The sequence below is a fragment of the Rhododendron vialii genome, chromosome 4a (assembly GCF_030253575.1).
Source record: "Rhododendron vialii isolate Sample 1 chromosome 4a, ASM3025357v1".
NCBI classification, from domain to species: Eukaryota; Viridiplantae; Streptophyta; class Magnoliopsida; order Ericales; family Ericaceae; genus Rhododendron; species Rhododendron vialii.
This window is the reverse complement of record NC_080560.1, coordinates 25935281-25956247: the sequence shown is the minus strand read 5'-3', so window position 1 is coordinate 25956247 and position 20967 is coordinate 25935281. Positions and strand designations below refer to the sequence as shown.

The window sequence follows — 20967 nt, the reverse complement described above, 5'->3', positions numbered from 1 at the left end:
CATTATTAGTGGATCGACTTTCCTTCCTGTATGTATCTCTTAGTGAGAGGTAAACACCAAATACACAAGGAAATTTGTGCTCAACACCACTGCATTTGGATGCTGAATGGCATCCCAGTACAAAATTTGACTAATTCACTGTACTTTGTGAAAGGAAAATACCACTGCTTTTTCTGTGCATAGCGTGGATACTGTGCTAGCATTGAAGTATGTGGGTGCCAACTTACAGTTGTTCATGGTCCTACAGTTTACTCTTTTACATTGAAGAATCAGCATTTTTTCATCAACCGTTCACTTTTCATGAATACAGGTGTCTTTCAAGATTTGGGGGCATCCTTATTTGAAATCTCCATTGATCCTAAAGTAATGTTCAAAATGCGACTTACACATACATCGTGTGTGCCCCAACCTCTAGTATTTCATGAATTGTGAATAAAAAACCTAAGTTTACAGAAACATTACAGGCACTTTATCAAGAAATAAAAGATTCTTAAACAAAAGAATTCATAAAACAATTAATTTTAGCGTACGTTCCACAAAATTTTGGAAGCTTTGTTCATCTCTATCATAGTTGTGCTACTACTTGTACTACCATGCTCATATGTTGCATATGATTAGTTGTGAAATGGGATAAAGGTGTCAACTATGTTCCCTGTCGTATTCGTGTTGGTAAAAGTATCAGCATACATTTAAGACAGGATTAGATTTTTGGTTTGCAATAAAAAAGTACAAGGTCAATTTATATTGAAACATGACAACGGTTGATCTATATATAATAATATATTATTGAAAAAATTTCAACGTGCAAAAATGAGGGCCAACAGCTGTATCAGATTGATAACTAATCAGATATGCTTCTTCAATAATATTCTACCCTTGCAAATTGTTAATTCAAATAAAGAAATAATTAAGAATACATAACTAAAGATTTCAAACCAACAGCCAATGTAAGATTGCAGGTGGGGGAGGCCATAAGAAGCTTCATCACTCCATAACATTAATCCACTCATAGCTGCGGAGACAATAATTTCACCATAATCACACACAAAGTTGCTAAATGGTCTGTAGAAGAGGTGTTCAATGGCTCTATGAGTCGACACAACAACAATTGTTCTTGATCCACCAACAGTTTCCATAGTAAAAAACTCCATTCGAAGCCAGATGGCATCAACGTTTCACACAGATCCAACGCACAAAAGGGACTTGAACTACCACTGCCATTAAAGAATAATAAAAATAGAAATTTACTAAATCAATACCAAGGGTTTAAGCCATCCACAAAAAAGCCACACAAACAACGCACTGAATTACAAAAATCCCAAAAAATACCTCAAAATAATCATCACAAATAGATTGAAAAGAACTAATCGAACCTGAATGAGGTAGAAATTGGATAAAAGCTTAGACATTCAGTAGGGAACAAAGATTAATCAATCAGCTGTTGGAAGAAATCGAAGAACAAGAAACACACATGATACTGACGATTGAAACCCTAGAAATTACAAACCTATTTCGCACAGCCTTCTGAACACATAAATGGAGCAATAATAGAGCATCTTTTCTCAAGGACAGCAACAACCGCTACAACAGTTGAACTGTACTTCCGCCTTGCGGACAAAGCAACAGAAAATACGCCAGCAATTTCACCCGGACAGTTTGAAGCTCTTCCTAGCGATAGATAGAGAAGTGCTTTCACAGGATTTTCTGTCGTTTTTCCTAGAACCCCCTATTTTGCTTTGCTTGGTCGATCATTCCCAAGCAAAAAGGCAAAATATCAAAACTAACCCCAGCTCCGCACATGCAAGGACCAAACAACAACGAAAACATCAGAGGGTAATAACGTAAATTCAACACATGGTTTGGCTTGCCATCCTTGGTTCTTTAATTACTAGTGTATTGATTTCTCCTTAACATGACCAGTAGTCTAAACACCTACCAACTATTATGTGTTTTTCTTGTGTGATGAATAGTCATACACTACTAGGAATTAGAAACAACTTTTCATTTCCATATCATCAACCAAACATGGTCTTTTTAATACCAACAAAAGCAACATACAAATTTCTAGATCTTTAAAATTGATCCAATTCTTTCAATGAGGGTGACATTAATTAGAGGCAACAAATACTTATTGGATATATTATGTAAGTGTTGATCCATATTTCATCGAGGAAACATCGACTCAAGGCAACATCAAATCCACATCTAGGCTACAAATATTTCCCAATACTGGACTTATAAGATGGATTGGGCTTTTCGTTGAATCAGAGCAACATTTATTTTACAGCCATCAAACATACTTGGTCTAACAAGATTTTGACAAATTCCATCCTTTATAGCCAGTAGCCCTCTACTAGAAATCACTTTTTAAGTGACCAGTAGCCTTCTACTAGGAGCTACTTATTGCGGGCCCGTAGTCTCATTAACCTACTAGGAACCACTGTTTCCCAATTTCGTAACTGAAATGCATCTTTTAGAGTTTGTATCACTTAGGGATCAATAGTCTTTACACCTATTAGGAATCACTATTTTTTTCACATGACTAGTAGTCTAAACACCTACTAACCATCATGTGTTTCACTATTTTTCCTTCAGATGACTAGTAGTCCAAAAGCCTACTAACTGCCATGTGTTTTTCTCGTAGTCAGCACTCATACACTACTAGGAAGTAGAAACCAGTTCATTATTTCCATCTCATCAAGCAAACATGGTCCTTTTATTTCCAACCGAGGCAACACACAAACTTCCGGATCTATAAAATTGATCCAACCCTTGTAATGAGGGCGACATTGATTCGAGGCAGTAAATACTTATTGGATCTAGTACATAGGTGTTGATCCATATTTGCCTGAGTAAACATCGATTCAAGGAAAGAAGTACCTTTTGGATCTAGTACATAAACTCTGATCCGTATTAAACCAACGTAACATCACACCCACATGTTCAAAACCAATCGAGCCAACAAAAATTTCTCAATATTGGACTTATAGATGAATTGGGCCTTTCTTTTGAATCGGAGCAACATGTGTTTTAGACCCATCAAAGATATTTGGTCTAACAAGATTTCGACAAATTCCCTCCTCCGTGGCCAGTAGCCCTCTACTAGGAATCACTTTTTCAATGACCAATAGCCTTCTACTAGGAGCTACTTATTTTGGCTAGTAGTCTAATTAACCTACTAGGAACCACTGTTTTTCCAATTGCATAATCTGAAATGCACACTTTCAAAGTTCTTATCACTTAGTGATCAGTAGTCTTTACACCTACTAGGAATCACTATTTTCTTTCCACATGACTAGTGGTCTAAACACCTAATAAACGGCATGTGTTTCACTATTTTTCCTTTAGATGACTAGTAGTTCAAAAGCCTACTCACCGCCATGTGTTTTTCTCTTGATCAGCAATCATACACTACTAGGAAGTAGTAACCAGTTCTTTATTTCTATTTCATCAGCAAACATGGTTCTCTTATTTCAAACTGAAGCAACACTCAAATTTCTAGATCTATAAAATTGGTCCAACTCTTTCAATGAGGGTGACATTGATTCGAGGCAACAAATACTTATTGGATCTAGTACGTAAGCATTGATCCATAGTAGATAAAGGCAACATCAATTCATGGCAACAAGTATAGTTCGGATCTAGTATGTACACTATAATCCGTATTAAACTAAGGTAACATCAAATCTACCAATTTGTGTTTTCAACATCCGAAATTGCCAATTGAATCAGATTGGGTTGGGATAGTAATTATGCTAAATAAATATAGATTAGCTGAGTACATAAATAGCATCACCATTTCACAATTGTTGACATAACTATTAATTGCTCCCTTTGCAAATTGCAGTAGGAAGGAAACTTCACAGAATATTACAATAAAGAGTACTTGCCTGTTGAACATCCAACCCTCGAGCCCAACCATCCCAGAACTCTTTCATTGTTGCATCTTTCTCCTTTTGGAGGATATCTCCATGCATAGAGGAGACCAGTAAAGTTGTTGCTACGCATCTTCTGAGTTAGCCAATCAACATGTACATAAAACATGGCAACTAAATCCAAATGATAGAACTCAAGCACTATAAATATAAAGAAAATATTTCCCTCCCAACCCATTGTCCTTGACAATCAAAAGATGGCCCCCAAATCCTTTCCTTTATAATATATTGGCGTAGATAATATTCTACATCCCAAAAGTAATCTTACAAGTTCATTAGCAAATAAGCACCAACCAAAAGGATCAATAAAATAAAATAAATAAGCACCAACCAAATACCCAGAAAGTTTCAACAGACAATTTGTCCCCCGATCAACTGGATGGAATGAAAAAATAAAATGATGGACATGTAAGTTGAAACTACAAGGGAGTTGACCAAGACAAGGATTGTACCCTTTACCTCCCAATTAACAAAGGTTGATTGTAAAAACACAAAGCGTTATTCTAGTTTTCAAAGTTAATAAGCCCCATTTTCGAATGTAGGAATTGACGGGAACACATTTTGGCCAACTTCAAGACAGGTCCAATTACTTCAATTTCAAAATTTGGATTCTTACTATGAAACAGGCCTAGATCATCCAGAGGACACAAACTTAATAGATATCCGGCTGATTATCTAAAACAAATGCAATCAACTACACTGAATTGATTAAAATTGGTCGCAAGTTAGCAATAAATCATAAGTGTACGGCCAACAATATAAAACACCAGATTTGGCAATCTTAATTGGGCATGAACAATTTCAACTATAAAACTACATCTAGAGATATATGAAGCATGGGTACATCAAAAATGATGCCTTTGAAAACATATTTGATTCTGGTATAGCCTGGGCATGACGAATTGTACGGGGTACATGGTACATGGATTATGTGACCAATTTTTTCCTAATACTGTTATAGCCGATTACGATTTTGGTATATCTAGGGTGCGTATAGGTACGTAGGTGGATATGGAGAGGCTTCAACATAATTTTCTTAAACTACACGAAAAAGAAATATATTGTTAAGCCAACGCCAACAGTTGTTCTTGCTGCATACCAGGAAATACCAGAATTCGACTTCAAAATGCATATACTTTTAGATCCCAATTATGTTCTATCTACTATTAATATCCCATTATTTGCATCACAGTGAGACATTATGTACATCAACACTCAATATCATGAACAAGACCATTGAAACCAATACCATCCGCTTTGTGTTGCAGAAAATAACAACATGGGTAATGGTAAGGGTATTATAAAGATCACACAAAGTATCAAATTTCCACTCCTCCCTTTCTACTGCAACGAAGAACTACTTGATACCCTGCAATATTTGGAAAATAGTTAAAAAGCAATTAACAAGAAAAAAAATTGAATTTTAGATTCTCAAAACTCAAAAGGAAGATAAAGAGCGGAAGATAAGTTACCTCAAGAGCCAACTCGTCACGTTTAACAATAATCCTAACAGAATAAGTCATAAATTTGCTCTTCATCTCCAAAATTTCATTAGGAAGGTAGCAGATAAACCACCTGCAGTAAAGTTTAAATATTATACACTACAAATATTCAACCACTCCATGCAGGATCTGCACACATCACCATGTCTGTGCAGCGAACTACGAGCCAACTCATCACGTTTAGCAAGAATCCTAACAGGATAAGCCATAAATTTGCTCGTCATCTCCAAAATTTCATTAGGAAGGGTAACAGATATACCACCTGCAATAAAGTTCAAATATTATACATTACAAATATTCAACCATGCCACTCCATGCAAGATCTGCACACATCACCATGTCTGAGTAGCAAACTACCAGTAATGCAAACTGAAATTATGTCCCAGCACAAGCTAAGTGCATGCTTAGACAAGTAAATACAAACAAAATTGTCATAAACTAGCATCAAGAACACATGAACCATGACAAAGATTTTCATTACTAAACTAAATCACCCATAAATCTCGAATACAATGCCAATATGTGAGCACACGCCCCTAATCGAAAGCCTTCAGCCAGTCAACCTTTTCCTTGATCTGAGCCAACTATTTCTTGAACTCCTCCTTAGCAAACTCCTCTTTGGCTATCTCTTCTTCGTCGTCAGACCAGGTATCTGTAGCAAAGATCTCAAAACCTGGTAGCCAAGTGCAAGTTTCCGGATCCCAAAACGGCTCTATCTATCCCCAATAAGCGGAGCCTCCTCCTTCACGGACAAAGTAGCTATCAGGATTACCATAAAGGGTTCGAGGTTTTCCCGTATCTTTCCTCTTTTTGGCACCTTTGGCTGATGGAGTGTAACCTAGACCAAAACGGCCTTCGGTGAAAGAAAAGACAGGGAACTCAGCGATCCCTTACTGGTTGATCCCGAATCCTAAGCTAGGCATGAATGACATTTTTCTCATCATTTCGAGAACAGTTGAGCTTAAAGTAAAATCATCATCCATGACAATGGCAAGGACTGAGCCCGACGTGTCAAAAGAGAAGCCTCCAAAGTCTGAGTCTTCCTCCCCATGCATGATCCCCAAAATAGGTGTTCCATCATCCGTGAGCGGGCGGATCCCAGAGTCCCCGCAAATTGTCAAAGTTCCAGTAGGGAGCCTCAGCATAACTTTTTGGTGCAGAGTCGAAGGCACTGCCATGATGTCGGCCCTATGCAGCCACGGTCTACCCAGCAGCAGATTAAAGATAGCCAGGATATCGACCACGTGGAATTCTACGTCCATCTCAAAGCCCTCAGCGTCGAGCTTGAGCATCAGAGTCCCCTCCACCACACGACGAGTACTGTCATATGCTTTGACTGCCAGATTAGAAGGTGTCAAGTCATTCTTTGTAAGTCCCAGGCGGTAGGCAACCCTCATTGGGAAAACATTGATGGCAGAACCGTTATCAATAAGTACAGTCGGCACCCAATATCCCCTACACTTGACAGTGGTGTGCAACGGGCGATTATGAGCGATTCCTTCAACAGGTAGGTCCTTTTCGGTGAACGTGACAGAGTGGTTGGAGAGAAGCGGTAGTACAAAAGTGATCATGGCTTCGGGGGTAATGTCAGTTGGTACCGTGAGCCGGGCCAAGGCCGAGGATAGCTTTTTGCGATGCTCCTTTGACGATGATATCAAACCCCAAATGGATACGGCTGTAGGAATCCGTTCGAGCTGCTTAAGGATAGCATCTTCCTTTGGGATCCCACTAGGAACAATTGGATCATTCCTCTGAGCAGCGGGAGTAGTGGTCTTCTGAGCAAGTGGATTAGACGAACTTCCGACTTACAGGTTAGATGGCTGGAAAACTCGTCCGCTCCTTGTAACGTTGGCCACATCCCACTAGGAAGACGAATCAACAAAATCCCATAGATCAACCGGCACGTCCTCCAATTTACGTTTTCCTTTGTCAATTGATGCAACTGTTGCTGGCAAATCTGGCCCCAAAGCTTAATCCAAATCCTCCATCACTAATCCCTCCCAAAAAGCAGGGTCTTGTGTAGCAGCTTCTTCGAAAGGTGTTCCTGGATTGGTCACAAATGGGACATCCCAAAATCCCCCATCGACAAGGGCAGTGTTGATAGTCCATACCTCGGTTCCCATGTTCAAATCGACAATATTGTCCACATCCCAAATATTGGTGGGCGGTGGAGTTTTGACTGTCTCGTTTACATCCCAAAGATCATCGAGAGGTGCATCCAAAACCATGATCGAGCAATCATCCCCGGGAGCAGAAACGATAGGGCGAGGTTGCTCCACAGAGACGATGTTGAGGGTAGGGTCGAACTCATGCATACAACGATCGACTATGCTTGCAATTAAGTTTACCAAAGGTAGCATGGCACCAAGCGGACGATGGACATCGGGAATAACCTCTCCTACTTGATAGTAGCTCCAGTACTCTTCGCTGATATCACTCTGATCCAAATCAGCCTTAAGACCCTGGTCCATTTGCCATGCATCAGGCTGTGGATCCCATTCGTATTCTTCGGCTTCTGCCCCGGGTTGGTCTAGTTCAGGTTGGTAGAAAAACAACAATAAGGATAAACCATCCAAGGGGCCAGCCTGTGCTGTATTCCATTCACCTTCCCATTGGTTTAACCACACTTGATTGACATGAGGGTGTGCAGGGAATCCCATGTTGTATTGCTCAATCCAATCGGTACAAAGCTCTTCCCACTCTTTGGCTTTGTCTTCCATGGCCCATCCGGCTGCCATCATATTTATGCTCGACTTAAAGGGAAAAGGTACGACTGGTTTAGGATTGTTTTCTGAGGTGATATGGTCGGTGGGGTTGAATATAATGGAGCTGAAAGTTATCTGGTTCACTTGAGGGTTAGTGTTGTGTTTGGGCATGGAATTGGTGATGATATTAGGTTTAGAAGGTGGGGTAGAAAGTGTGCCATTGTCCACCAAATCCTTTATCACGTGTCGGAGATGATAGCAAGAGTCGGTGTGATGACCTAGCATCTGATGGTAAGCACAGAAAGCATTAGGGTTATGGCTGGGAGGTGGATTTTAAAGAAGTGGAGTTGGAGCTAGAGGCCTGAGATGATCGGTCTTGACCAACTTCTCCAATACTGAGGAAAGTGGACCCTCGAAATTGGCAAAGTTTCGGGGTTGGTTGCGGTTTCGGAGTTTCTTAGGGGTTTGAACTTGGTTGACATCGGTGATGTGATTGGAGCTTTGGGTAGAGGCGTTGTTGTTGGCAGAAGTTGCATTGGCGTAATTGTTAACACCAAACAGAGCAGTACTATTTCCGGTGTACGCTCGAGGTTTTGACTTTAAGGCTGAGGTAGAGGAAGAGGACTCACTTCTTGGCAGAACACCTGTTTGGAGAGTTTCTTCGATGGCTAGGCCAGAGTCAAAGAAAGTCTCAAAGTTAGCCCCCTGAACCAATACAAGGTTTTTAGCAAGGTCCGGTTGCAAGTTGGGGGAGATGATGCGGATTTGGTCCTTTTCGCTCGGGCGATCGGTCATAAAAGCTGCCTTGGCTCTCCACCTTTTGATAAAATCCACAAAAGACTCCTTTGCATTCATCTTAGTTGATTCCAATTCCCGAGTGGTCATCTTGAGCTGAGCATTGTAACTGTATTGAGCATTGAAGGCTATGCCAATATCTTCCCATGTTCTTCTTTTGGAAATGTCGAGTGACAAGAACCATTGGAAAGCAGGACCGGCAAGGGTTTGTGGAAACAATTGGGCCATCGCGTCCTCCTCAACCCCATGTAACTGCATTGCATCGTGATAAGCCAGAAGGTGAGTTTTTGGATCTCCGGTCCCATCAAACTTCGCAAAGTCGGGCATCTTGAACCTTTCGGGCAATCTTCCATATCTAGCCCTCTTGCTCCTTTCTTTTCGGACTTAGAGACTGCCTCCTCCAGTTTCGCCATTTTGGCGATCAAATCAGCCATTTCTGGACTTGGGGGAGGGTTTTCGACTAGAGGAACTTCTTCGGCCACGATTTCCCGCTCGCGCCTTTCACCTCTTCCCCGTCCTGCTGCAGGTGGAAGTCACTCTTCAATTAAGGCAAGCAGAGTGGCCATGGAAACATCGGACTGATCGGCCTTTTGTTGCATGATAGCCAAATTGTGTTAGAGATCTGCCAGGACGACAGCAAGATTCAGAGGCGGAACCTCAGCCATGATTAGAACTTCTGTCTTGACGAGCTTTGGAGATGCAGGCAGAGATGGAGTGGATGGAGGAGATTCGTGCGGAGTAGTCGGTGGTGAATCCTCCCTTGACAAGGTACAGGCCAGAACTTTCGTTGTGACTGACTGAGAAGCGAACCCCAAATTAAATCTTCAAATGGACCCAACAGACGATCCCAAGTAGGTTTGGCTCTTGATTCGGAATGTTGCTCTGACAGTGGCATGGCTAGACAACAAAGTATAAGAGCTCAGTGACAGCCTGCAGCAATTTATTCAAAAGAATTGAAAGAATGGAAAATGCATATGTCAACGTCATCGGTGTCCTCCTAGACTATAGATAAAGAGGGTCTATCTCATGACATTCAGACATTGCCAAGAATCCTCAGATATTCTTTTCGACCATGTATCCTTATTTGAATCGACTAACACTAAGAGATGTCAATACAGTCTAAGCCTTCGACTATTTCGTTCTCGAAGTTTCAACTTTTTGGAATCGGAACAACTTGGTGTAGATGACGTGATACTTTTAACCGATGCGGCGTAAGCAGCACTGTGCCGGAGCCTGAGCGATGTAAGTGATTAGCACTTTTAACCTGGATGGTGTAAGTATCATGACATTGTCTCCGTTGTCCCCAGTTTTCTGTTTGAAATTTCGATTGGACTTTAGACAAGGACTTAGAAAGGGTTGATTTCCCAAAGTCTCATTGATCCAAGGACTTGAAAATTGATAACATGCAACCTCGAGATGCATGACTCGTCATTGGGCCAAGGCAACGTCTAATAGGCATAAGATAGACTCGACAAGAGACAACCTAAAAGCCGCCCTAGCATGCTCCTACGCAAAATGGTACGAATGAATGTATGGGCCTGCAATAGGGAAAGTAGTAACACATAGACAGTATATTGGGGTTAGATGCAAATAATCCTACCCTGCAGGTTCCTATCCTAGGTTGAAAGGTTCTAGTGTTTTGTACACATGTAGAGTTCGGTTTTGGTTTAAGGGGGTTCCTCTGACGAGAGCCGCGATATACCTCCCATTGCAACGCGTGTAGCAAAGCAATGGTCGAACGGTAGTACGACTCATCATCGTCCAAGGTTGTTAGGTGTTCGGGGACCTCGGGCTCGAATAAATTGTGCCGGTTACCCAAAACACCTCAACTGGGCTGACCAACATCGATGCATATGGAAGAATGCCGAAGAATGATTGAATGAGAGAGAAACGCAATGTTTTGAAAATGCCTTTTAAAGTTTGGCTCACTTTTATTAATCAATATTTGGAGAAGACGACACAGGTGAAAAATAATAAAAGCCCCAGTTCGGATTGGTCGGCTGCGGAGATCCTGTTACGTTACCATTACGTTCTTCAGCAGCGCTGAGCGTACTATTTTAACAGACTTTTGAAAGATTGTTCATTTATGTATTAATCGCCAAATTTTGATCAATGCAATGATCCCCAGTGGAGTTGCCACTGTGGGCACACGCCCCTGAAAACCTTATTTTTGTATAAAATCGGGTGCGCCCTTTTTTGGAAAGCTCGGCGAAACGCTAAAATTCAGAGTCGCCACTCGGGTTTTGCGGTATGCACCCAAGGAACCGAACTTGAAGCACTTGCTACGTTGTTTGATTTGAAAAAGGCTTATAGACTAGACCGTCGTCACCTTCGATATCTGACGTTTGGGAGCCAGGTTACGAGAGAGGAAGGGTTTTATGGCACCCCTCTAGCCCAATCCGGAGATCGGTCTCTACTCAGGCATTTCGTAAAACATTTGCATTTTTCTCTCATTAATCACTTTCTAGCCAATTAGGGCAGGGGGAACAGTTTAAAGGGAATTAAAACTGTAACAAGTTGCATTATATGATAAAATGTGATGAATGTTTGATTGAAACAATGAATATAGATTGAGAACAAGCACCTATGACCGTTTTAGACAAACTGGGGACACACCAATCCAGAATGATGCACGCAGGAATAAACCTGTATGCACTGACCAGGCCATTGCATACGGGATGACCTGTGTACACCACACCATGACTGGCGTGCACCGGTGAAACTAAACCCACAGCTTCTATTCTCAAGCCTCTGGGCTCTGGAAAGGACCAATGCACACCCAAGACAAACCACGCAGATAATATAACAGAATAAATATAGTTACAGACAGCAGATATGGCTTTAGAGCCAGAAAATCAGCAGAACACCCCATAAACAGTGTGGGGAAGTAAACAGAGGCCAGGATTAACCGCCATGCAAGGGCCAGCCACTGGACCTTATAATAACTGCCGTACGCTGGTCACAAGTTGATCCAGTGCTTGGCTTTACATCATCTGGGTTCTAGAGCATGACCAGAAGGATCCCAGTGGCCTTTAAAGCAGAAGAAACAGATAATCACTACACAGTTCTAAAGTACAGAAAGTAGTAAACCGGTTATTAGCATGCTGTAAGGTGATAAAAGTAAAAGAAAGCAGAAAAATGAGTGATCATTGACCCCTACGCCAGTAATGCACATACTATCATGACTGGCGTACGGCTCAGGTATACCGGCGTGTGCCATTTATCACTTCACATGACCCTTGAATCTTTGCCAATTTTAGGGCCAGGATTGGTATTGATTACCGCCTTGACCCTGCCAGCCCCCCTCAAGGATCAAAACAGAAGGTAAGCAAAAGGTGATATACCTTTGGTTCTGTGGTTGATGGAATGTTGGAGATTGAACTTGAGGTTTGAGGGATGGATGATGAGTATGGGGGTGTGGTGAGTGTATGGAGGTGTGTTTGCTTACTCTTTCAATTGGTGAGAGACAAGAGCAAGCAAAACAAGGAGGAAAGAAAGAAATAGAAAGCTTAGGAGCTTTTATGAGTATTAACCTTATGAACCTACTTGCATATAAATGCAATGGGGGTATTTATAGGCAAAGAGTGGACTGAGAGAGGGCAGTAACCAGTTGAGTTAAGACTGGTTGGGTTAAGGGAGGAAGTCTCCATGCATTAAATGCATGGGACTTGGGTTGAAAGGAGATGTAGGAGAGAAGGGGACAGCCCGGCCTTTTTGCAATCATCAGGATACTGTGTAATGTATTGGGTGGCCGCAAAAATCTCGAGCACGTGGTTGAATAGTGACGATTTGACTGGCTTGACTGGCGTACACCATCTTTTTACCAGCATGTGCCATTGGTAACTGAGTCAACGGTCGATGACTGACACGTGGCAGTTTACCAGCGCACGCTAGCACAGTACTGGCGTAAGCAAGTAGGGTTTTGTTGAGGCCATTTGGTTCTGGCTTGAAGGGTTTTGAAAGAGGCTTTAAAAAGGTTTGAATGAAGTTCGGACTGTTCAAGGCTCAAACACTCCAACAACCTCGGGATGTTCTCGACCTTAATCATCATTGGGGAATCAAAAACCGTAACTAATCTGGACAGTTCAGAATAGGGTGTCTACACAATATCTATCTACACACACACATAGAGAGGAAGGTATCCATAGACATAAAAAATTTGATCCTTAGAACCTGGCTTGGCATCTCATCAGACTCATCCTGTTCCAATATCAATTATATAGAAATGAATTCCCCAAATGAATATCCTCAACATTTAACAATAATCTCTACAAAAAAAAAACTCGACACAGAGAAAAATAACAGAAATAACTAAATGGGAAAAAACACAAAAACATGAAGTTATACTCATAAGAATAAACATTTTGATAGCTCTAGTCCGCAATGTTCTCCGCTTGATCATGCCACAAAATCTCCAAGAGTTCCTGACACCACATAAACTCTACTTTTTAGTCTTCTGATATCCTAGCCTACACTTTTGCCTCCAACGCATGCATGGGCCTGTATATTAATGAAATTCCCAAGGGATAATATTGTCTTTTCTGTTTGAGTATCCAGTTCCCGTGCTGGTGACAATATCAATGCTTGGACCCTGTGAGATTGAAACGAAATTTATTAAGCTGCTAGATATTAAAAAGCTAATGAAGGAGTTAACTGAACCTTCGACTATAGTAGAAAGAGGAAATTGTTTGAATATTATAATCGGGCTATTCTAGTCAATCCCACACTGCTTTTTCTTTTCCACATCTCTTTTTTCATCTGTAAATCAATACCCTCATCTTTTCCACAAAAAGTTTGCCTAATCAATCACCATCCTCCAATTATTCAGCCCAGTTCCTCGAAGAGACAGGAATGGGTGTTTGAATAATCTCAGGATACCCATTCTTTATATTTTGATTTTGATGGTGAGTCTCAGGATACCTTTATGCAACTCATTGTGTAAATTGAAAAAGGAAAACTAGAAGTTTCACAAGGGGCCTGCTCAGAACTTTGGCATGTTAACTTTGTGTTCAAGACTGGCTTTTCAAAGCAATGTTTTCTGTCACAAGGTCAAAAGTACCCTAATCGAGCACCCAGTTAAGGGTATGGGATTTGTAATTCGAGTTCACCAAAAAACTTTGTATAAATCTTGCACATTGTGTATAGCATAACATATAGCACTTCTTAAAAACAAATTTATCCTAGGAACACATAGGACCAAAACACAAATTTGCTAACAACTTAGTACGTCTATCTTTCATGTCCCCGTGTTTTTAAGATGGGAATTAGATGACTCAGACACTTGGACATATACATGCACAATGTACCCAACCCCCATACACGAGCCCATATAAGATAAGTTCTTCTTATCATCTAATGGGATGAGAGTATTTGGGGCAATACCATGGGTGTTCCCCTAATAGTGACCCAAGAATAGAAAGATGTGTCAGTGTGATTAAAAATGCTACCAAACACTAAGCAAATGCTACAATATAAAGAAACCAAGAAAAAACGCATAAACCCTAAAAAGACGTAGTTAAGGAAATTAGGATTTTGTAAGAAGCCTAGCGTACTCTCTAAGCATGTAAGCATATAATATGGGAAGAACCGAAAGAAAAAGACATTAATCAGAACTACGGTTCTCTAACAAACAACATACTCCAAGCCCTAGAGTACAGGATAAATCAAATGCAAAAACAAGACAAAACCTATGTGTCCAAAAACAACATAAAACGCAAAAACCCCAAACACGCATGCTTATGTAACTTTGTAGTAATTATTTAAAACACGACTCCAAAAGAAGAGAAGAGGGGCAACCAGCGATGGCAATCATGGAGAAAATTATTATATGATTGAAAATTGCAACCAAATGCATTATAGCAACAAGACAAGACAAACCCTATTCCTCCAGAAACAACATAAAATGCTCAAACCCTAAAACGACATAGTATTGAGGAAATTAGAGTTTCGCAAGATGCATATCGCACTCTCTAGACTGGGTGTTGACGGTCTAGCCGGAGTAAACAAGACATAAATCAAAACTAGGGTTCTGTATATACCACGCCCTAAAATATAGGATTTCCAGAATCAAATATAAAAACAAATCAAAACCCTAAATATACTTACTCGCGTACCTAAATACATGACCCAGTAAAAAAATTAGGGCAAGGAATTAGGGTTTGTGAGAAGCTTACTCTCCAAATATGTTGTTCAAAATTGCTGAAACCCTAAAACGACATTGCTCAAAGGAAATTTGGGTATTTGCAAGAAGTGTATAGCGTACTCTCTCTGGACTGGGTGTCGACGATTTGGCAGATGGTGAGGCCGATCATGGAGGTCTTGCTGGTGTCGGACTGGGCCTGGGCGATGACGTCGCAGCCCATGATGATGGGGGCGACGACCCGCTACTGGATGGCGGAGGGCTTCTCGTAGCCATAGTTGTCCCCGCCCCCTGTTCGCCAGAACCACCGACTCCCCTGCCATCATTGCCATTGGAATTGATTAATCTTTGTGCGTTGCGATAGCAAACTTGCAACCCTAAAAAAGCTCTCTCTTTCTCTCTCTCGGCATGTGTGTTTGCCTCTGTTCTCCGTAGCCGTTGCTCTTCGTAAAAGAACAGAGAAGAATTTGAAGGGAAAAAAAAAAAGAACATTTGTTTTCTCTTGTTATGAGAACGTTTTCTCTGTTTTGAATTTTTTTTCCTTTTATCCGCACTCTGTTTTGAAAATTGAAAGCTTTGTTTGGAAGTTTAGTAAAAGAAACGGAAAAGAAAAATAATAAAGGGAAAATGGGAGAAAATTTAAAGACATAAAAGGAGAAGAAAATTTAAAATTTCCCTCCCCTTGTTTGGTTCTTAAAAAAGGAGAAGAAAATTTTCAAATTCTAACTCAACTTTCCTTTTAAAATTTTCCTTCCCTTTTCACATCTTTCCACAACTTCCAAGGAAATGAAGGGAAAATGTAGACACCCTATTTTGGACTTTCAAGATTAGTTTACTTATGGTATTTGATTCTCTGATGATGAAATGGATCAAGAATACCCCGGGAATGTTAGTGTAATTGAGCTTTGAGTGGTTAAACCTCTTTAAAACAAACCTAACCCAAGAAGTCTCAGCCAAACCCCTACATGCATACGCTAGTCCCACACCAACGTGCGTTGGTCCACTTGCCACGTGTCAGTCATCGGTTAGCTTTGACCGTTGACCAGGCTTGGACCCGCGTACGCTGGTCAAACCTTCTTTTTTCAGCATGCAGAAGCCATGATTAGAGGTCTACAGCACATGGGAACCTTCCAATCCGTCGGAAAAGTAGTCTTTGCCAGGGGACATCTCTTACACCCATCCCACCACCTTTTCCCTCTCTCATCCAATGAGAGGGAAGCCTTTGGAGGGAAGCAAGGCCAGTTCCTTAATTGGTATAAACTCCTCTCTCACCCTTTCCCACTATATATACACCCCCACCATTGTTCTTCCAAAGGGTTAGAAGATTACCAAGTTGGTTCATTAAGTTTCAAGGTGATCAAGTTGGTTTTCATCCTTTCAAGCCATTGTTTGTCCTTCTCTTGAAAGCAAGCAACACAACATCCATACTCATTCTACATACACACCTTCCATCAAACAACCCACAAGTTCAAAGTTCAAACATCTCTCAAACCCAAAAACCAAAGGTACAACACCTTTATATTACATTTTGTTCTAATCTCTAAGGGGAGCTGGCAGGGTCAAGGCGGGTAATCAAACCAGTCCTGGCCCTAAGGCTAGCAAGGTTTCAAAAATCATGTGAGCAGGGGACCAACGCACACTGGTTGTTAGTACGCGCGCGCCACTCCATGGTTGCGCGCGCAGATCCAGCGTGGGGTCAAGATCCCTGTTTTATGCTTTATTTCTTGTCTATTCATCACTGTGAGCATGCTTAATAACCAATTTACTATTTTCCCATGTTAAAACTGTTGGTTACCTTTTTCAATACTCATTTCTGTTCATATGGAATACCCCTGGGGTCTTTCTGAACATGTCTCAGAACCCAGAAACATGTAAAATGAAGCACTGGTCAGAGGACTCAAACCTGCGTGTTGCAGTGGTTTACCCGCTGTGGGGGGCTGATTTCATCGTGATCTTCTTGGACCTTCTTCTACAGACTATGGGAGTGTTGAAGTGATCTTGTGTACCTACAGAACCGGAGGGAGCTATTCCTCCGGGAAGAAGCTCCGACGAACAAGTCAATAAGTGGAGGAGGAAGGAGAAGTTTAGTCTGAATATCCACTAGGAGAGAGAAGTGAGTAATAGTACATTTTTCTAGACCCCTTTTCGTTTGGAGGTGGTCTTATATTTATAGGCAAAGATGTTGAGTGCTGCACAGGCTGGTTCTGCAACCCACGTGGTGCGCCACGTTCGGATGACGTCACATGTCAAGTGCATTTATTACGCTCTGCGTCATAGGAGGTTGCAGAGCCGCGTTTGTCAGTGTTAGGGAAGTCGCATCATTTCAGAGATGTCACTTCAACTATCAAAGAAGACAGCTAGCATATCACCAGAAGCTTCCACGGGGGCGATGCCCGAACAAATATTTTCCCGAATGAACAAAGGCCTTTCCGAATGTTCACCAAGTAATCCGGAGAACGATAAAGTATCCGAACAAATTAAACCCGTTGACGCTCGGATTACTTCGACGTTCGGTGATGCACATAAGACACTCGTATCCTTCGAAAAAAGGGATAATATTACACACTAACCCACAGATGAGCTGAGACAACTAAACGATGAGCTCAAACAGAATTGACCCCTCTGAACTCCTTAAACCTTCGGATATTTCAGCCCACTACAATAGCCCCTCAACTCCTTCTTTATTTGTTCGGAATAAAAGGACGAGTTGAATAAAGCGGCCGAACAGTAGTTTTAATCCGAAGAAATGGTAGCTTATTGAATCCCTAAAGCTAATCGAACGAAAAGCTCTCCTGAACTTCGCTGTACGTTCCTTTGATCTGCATTTAATGCGTCTATAACCGCCGATTTCAAAAAGGCCACGCGTCATGATTTTACTGGGTGGCAGTACAGCACGTCTCTTCACGTGCCACGTGTCAAATATCGAACGGCACATCAATCTCCCGCTCTAATCCAACGGCTGGGGCTCGACACCACTTCGAATTCCACACTATAAAAGGTGAAGGATGGAGAGAGAAAATCACTTTTTCTCCCCATCCCTTGATCGTTCCCCTGCTCCAGCGACGCTCAACACCAGAAAATCGCCAGAAATCTGAAGATTTGAAGGATTTGGTCACAGATTTTTCTTGATTTTCAGGTATTTCTCAAATTTTGATACTTTTCGACGCATTTTAGTTGTTTTCATATACGTTTAGCCCACAAAAAAAATTGGGTTTTTCTATTCCGTTTCGACAGGAACAGCTGCCTGAACACTGTAGCATATATTGAAGATGTTCATGTGTTCTTTTGAGCTCATGTTCATCTTCAACTCGTGTTCTTCCGAACATGAGGATAACTCAAGCCGTGTGCTTCCAAAGGAATACTCACTAAAACTGGATAAACAAATACTAAGCTTTGAAATATTGGGGACATGTATGGATCCCGAACGTCCACCCCCAACCAATTAGTCATTCGGTAGGGAACCCTTTCTTCGGAATTTCTGCCGACATATAGTCGTTCGGGAAATATCTTAGAATATTAGCAATTACTCGGAATAACATAGAACACCGAACATAGGCAGTTTTAGATTCCTGGCCATGCAACTCGCTAATGGTCTTGTCCCATGCACTTGTTTGTATTTGGTATGGAGTCATCAAAGTCAACCTCGTCGGGTGAGTCTTATCAATCGGTGGACACCGGCGCGTCGGACTTTGGTAGAGTTGATCCCCAACTAGCCGAAGTAATCAGAGAGTTTGCCCGGAGTTACCGAACCGGATCGAGTGGAGGATTGCCCGAAGGAGTTGAAGGGATTGACTATCCCGCCAGGGTAATCCCTCTCCGAGCAATGGGGCCAGACCCCAATATCATAAATATAGACGAGGAGTCGTCGGATAAAGAGCTTCCAGACCAGGAAGTGGAAGAAGAAGAAGCCGATGAAGCAGATGAGGTTGAATCCGAAAGAGAAACGCCTGTCGCTTCATCAAGCTGAACGAACGAAGAACCCGATATCGTCGGAGAGTCTACGTCCCAAGCTCCGAGGGTAAAGAGAAAAATCGTACAGTTGGATCCCGACGTAATCCCCGACCGAACGGGAAGAGATCCCTGCCCCTATTGGGAATGCTTTCAAGACGAAAAGAGTATGAACCTCTTTCGAGCGGTTTACGACGTTTCTGATGATGTCGTTATTACGTCGGTTCAGGGCCCCCGAATAAGATTCAGTGACGAACACATCACTGTACCTTTGATGGCGATCACAGAAGGGGGTCTTCTGTTTCCAATGCATAGAGTCTTGAGGGAGATCCTCCACCGTTTTGAACTCACTCTATGCCAGTTGAGTGTGAATTCTTACCGTATCATTCACTTGGTAATTAAACTAGCTGAAGTAAAAATGTTCAAACTCGAAGCCTATCACTTCTTCGAAAATTACATGGTGTCGCGGAATGTTAGATATTCCCGATACTACATGTTCTCTCGGAGAAAGATGAAAAAGATCATTCCTGAGGGTGTCTATGACTCGGAGAAATGGGCATCGGATTACGTCGAGGTTCGGGGAAATTACCAGTTCCCTAAACTAGAGTACGGACAATTCAAAATTGCTACACGAAGGGGGTCACCGAGTAAGAATCGTTAACTTATTTTCATCATCTTGGTGCTATATTAACTCGTGCTTAATTTGAATTCTTTTCTGACTCGTCTCATTCTATGTTTGTTGTTCGGCAGATACTACTAGAATCAACAAAATACTCTTAAGGGCGGCAAGAGGTTGCGGCCTAGCCAAGTCTCTCCTCACCATCCCGAGGGAGGAAAAGGACGCCCCAACAATTCTCAAGTACGAGGCTACGTACAAGGGTCGAATTCGAAGGAAGGTAACCGACGAAAGGGATCAAACTTCCCGGGCAAGCGCAGAGGATATTCCTGAAGAACTTCTCCTGAGCCTAGAGAAGCCCCTCTGAGGAACAATCCGTTTGCCCACCAAAGAAGAGCCTTTCCAAGAGCAAGAAGAAATGCCTCCCAGAAGCATTAAAGCCGTTCTCCAAAAGAAGTTGGAAGAGAAGGAGAGAGAAAAAACTGAGCTCAAAAAAGCTGGAGCCCCCAGGGTTTCGGGGTCTGTCCCGAGCAAGAAGACTCCGCCTCCCCAACTTTCTAAAAAATGCCAACTCACCGCCCCCTCCTCCCCGAAGGATATGCCCTTACGATGTAAAAAAATAAGTGTTCTAATTTTCAATCCATTTGAACTGGTGCGAATATCTTATTTTTCTGATCATTTTATTTTAAATGGTCATAATGGATTTTTGGCTCTAAGACCTTTCAATGAGCACCCTAAGAGAGCTCTGAAACTAAATAAGGAGTCTTCGGGTGCTCATTGAAAGGCCTTAGAGCCAAAAATTAATTACGACCATCTACGATAAAATAATCAAAAAAATAAGATTTTCGCACCGGTTCAACCGAATTAAAAATTGGAGCACTTAATATTTTAATCATATTTTTCTGTTAGTTTCATTAACGGTATTAACAATTTTATCAATTTGAAATGTAAAACAAACTACAGAGACGAAATTGAGATAACCGTAAAATTAGAGAGACGACTACGAAAATTTGCCCTAATTTATAACCAAGACAAAATGCTTAGCAAAACGGAACCTAGCATTCTTTTCAATCAACTCTTTCGACTATAAATTCTTATTTTGGAGTTGGGACATTGGTAGAACCTGTCATGAGTTCTACCCTGGTAGTTTGGATCCAGGGTGCTGTTATGCGGCTTCGTGTAGTGCGCATGTAGGGTACCAAAACGACGTCGTTTTGGTGCCGAAATGGTGCCAAACATAAGACCTCAAAATTGCGTCATTTGAGTCCCTGTGTGGTGCGCGTGTAGGGTACTAAAACTACGTCGTTTTGGTGCCAAATGGAGACAT

General features: G+C 41.6%; 1 pseudogene; it reads right to left on the bottom strand.

Moving 5' to 3' along the window:
- Positions 1-3641: 3641 nt before the first annotated feature.
- Positions 3642-16243, bottom strand: LOC131323844 (eukaryotic initiation factor 4A-3-like; annotated as a pseudogene).
- Between the last annotated feature and the right edge of the window lie 4724 nt (positions 16244-20967).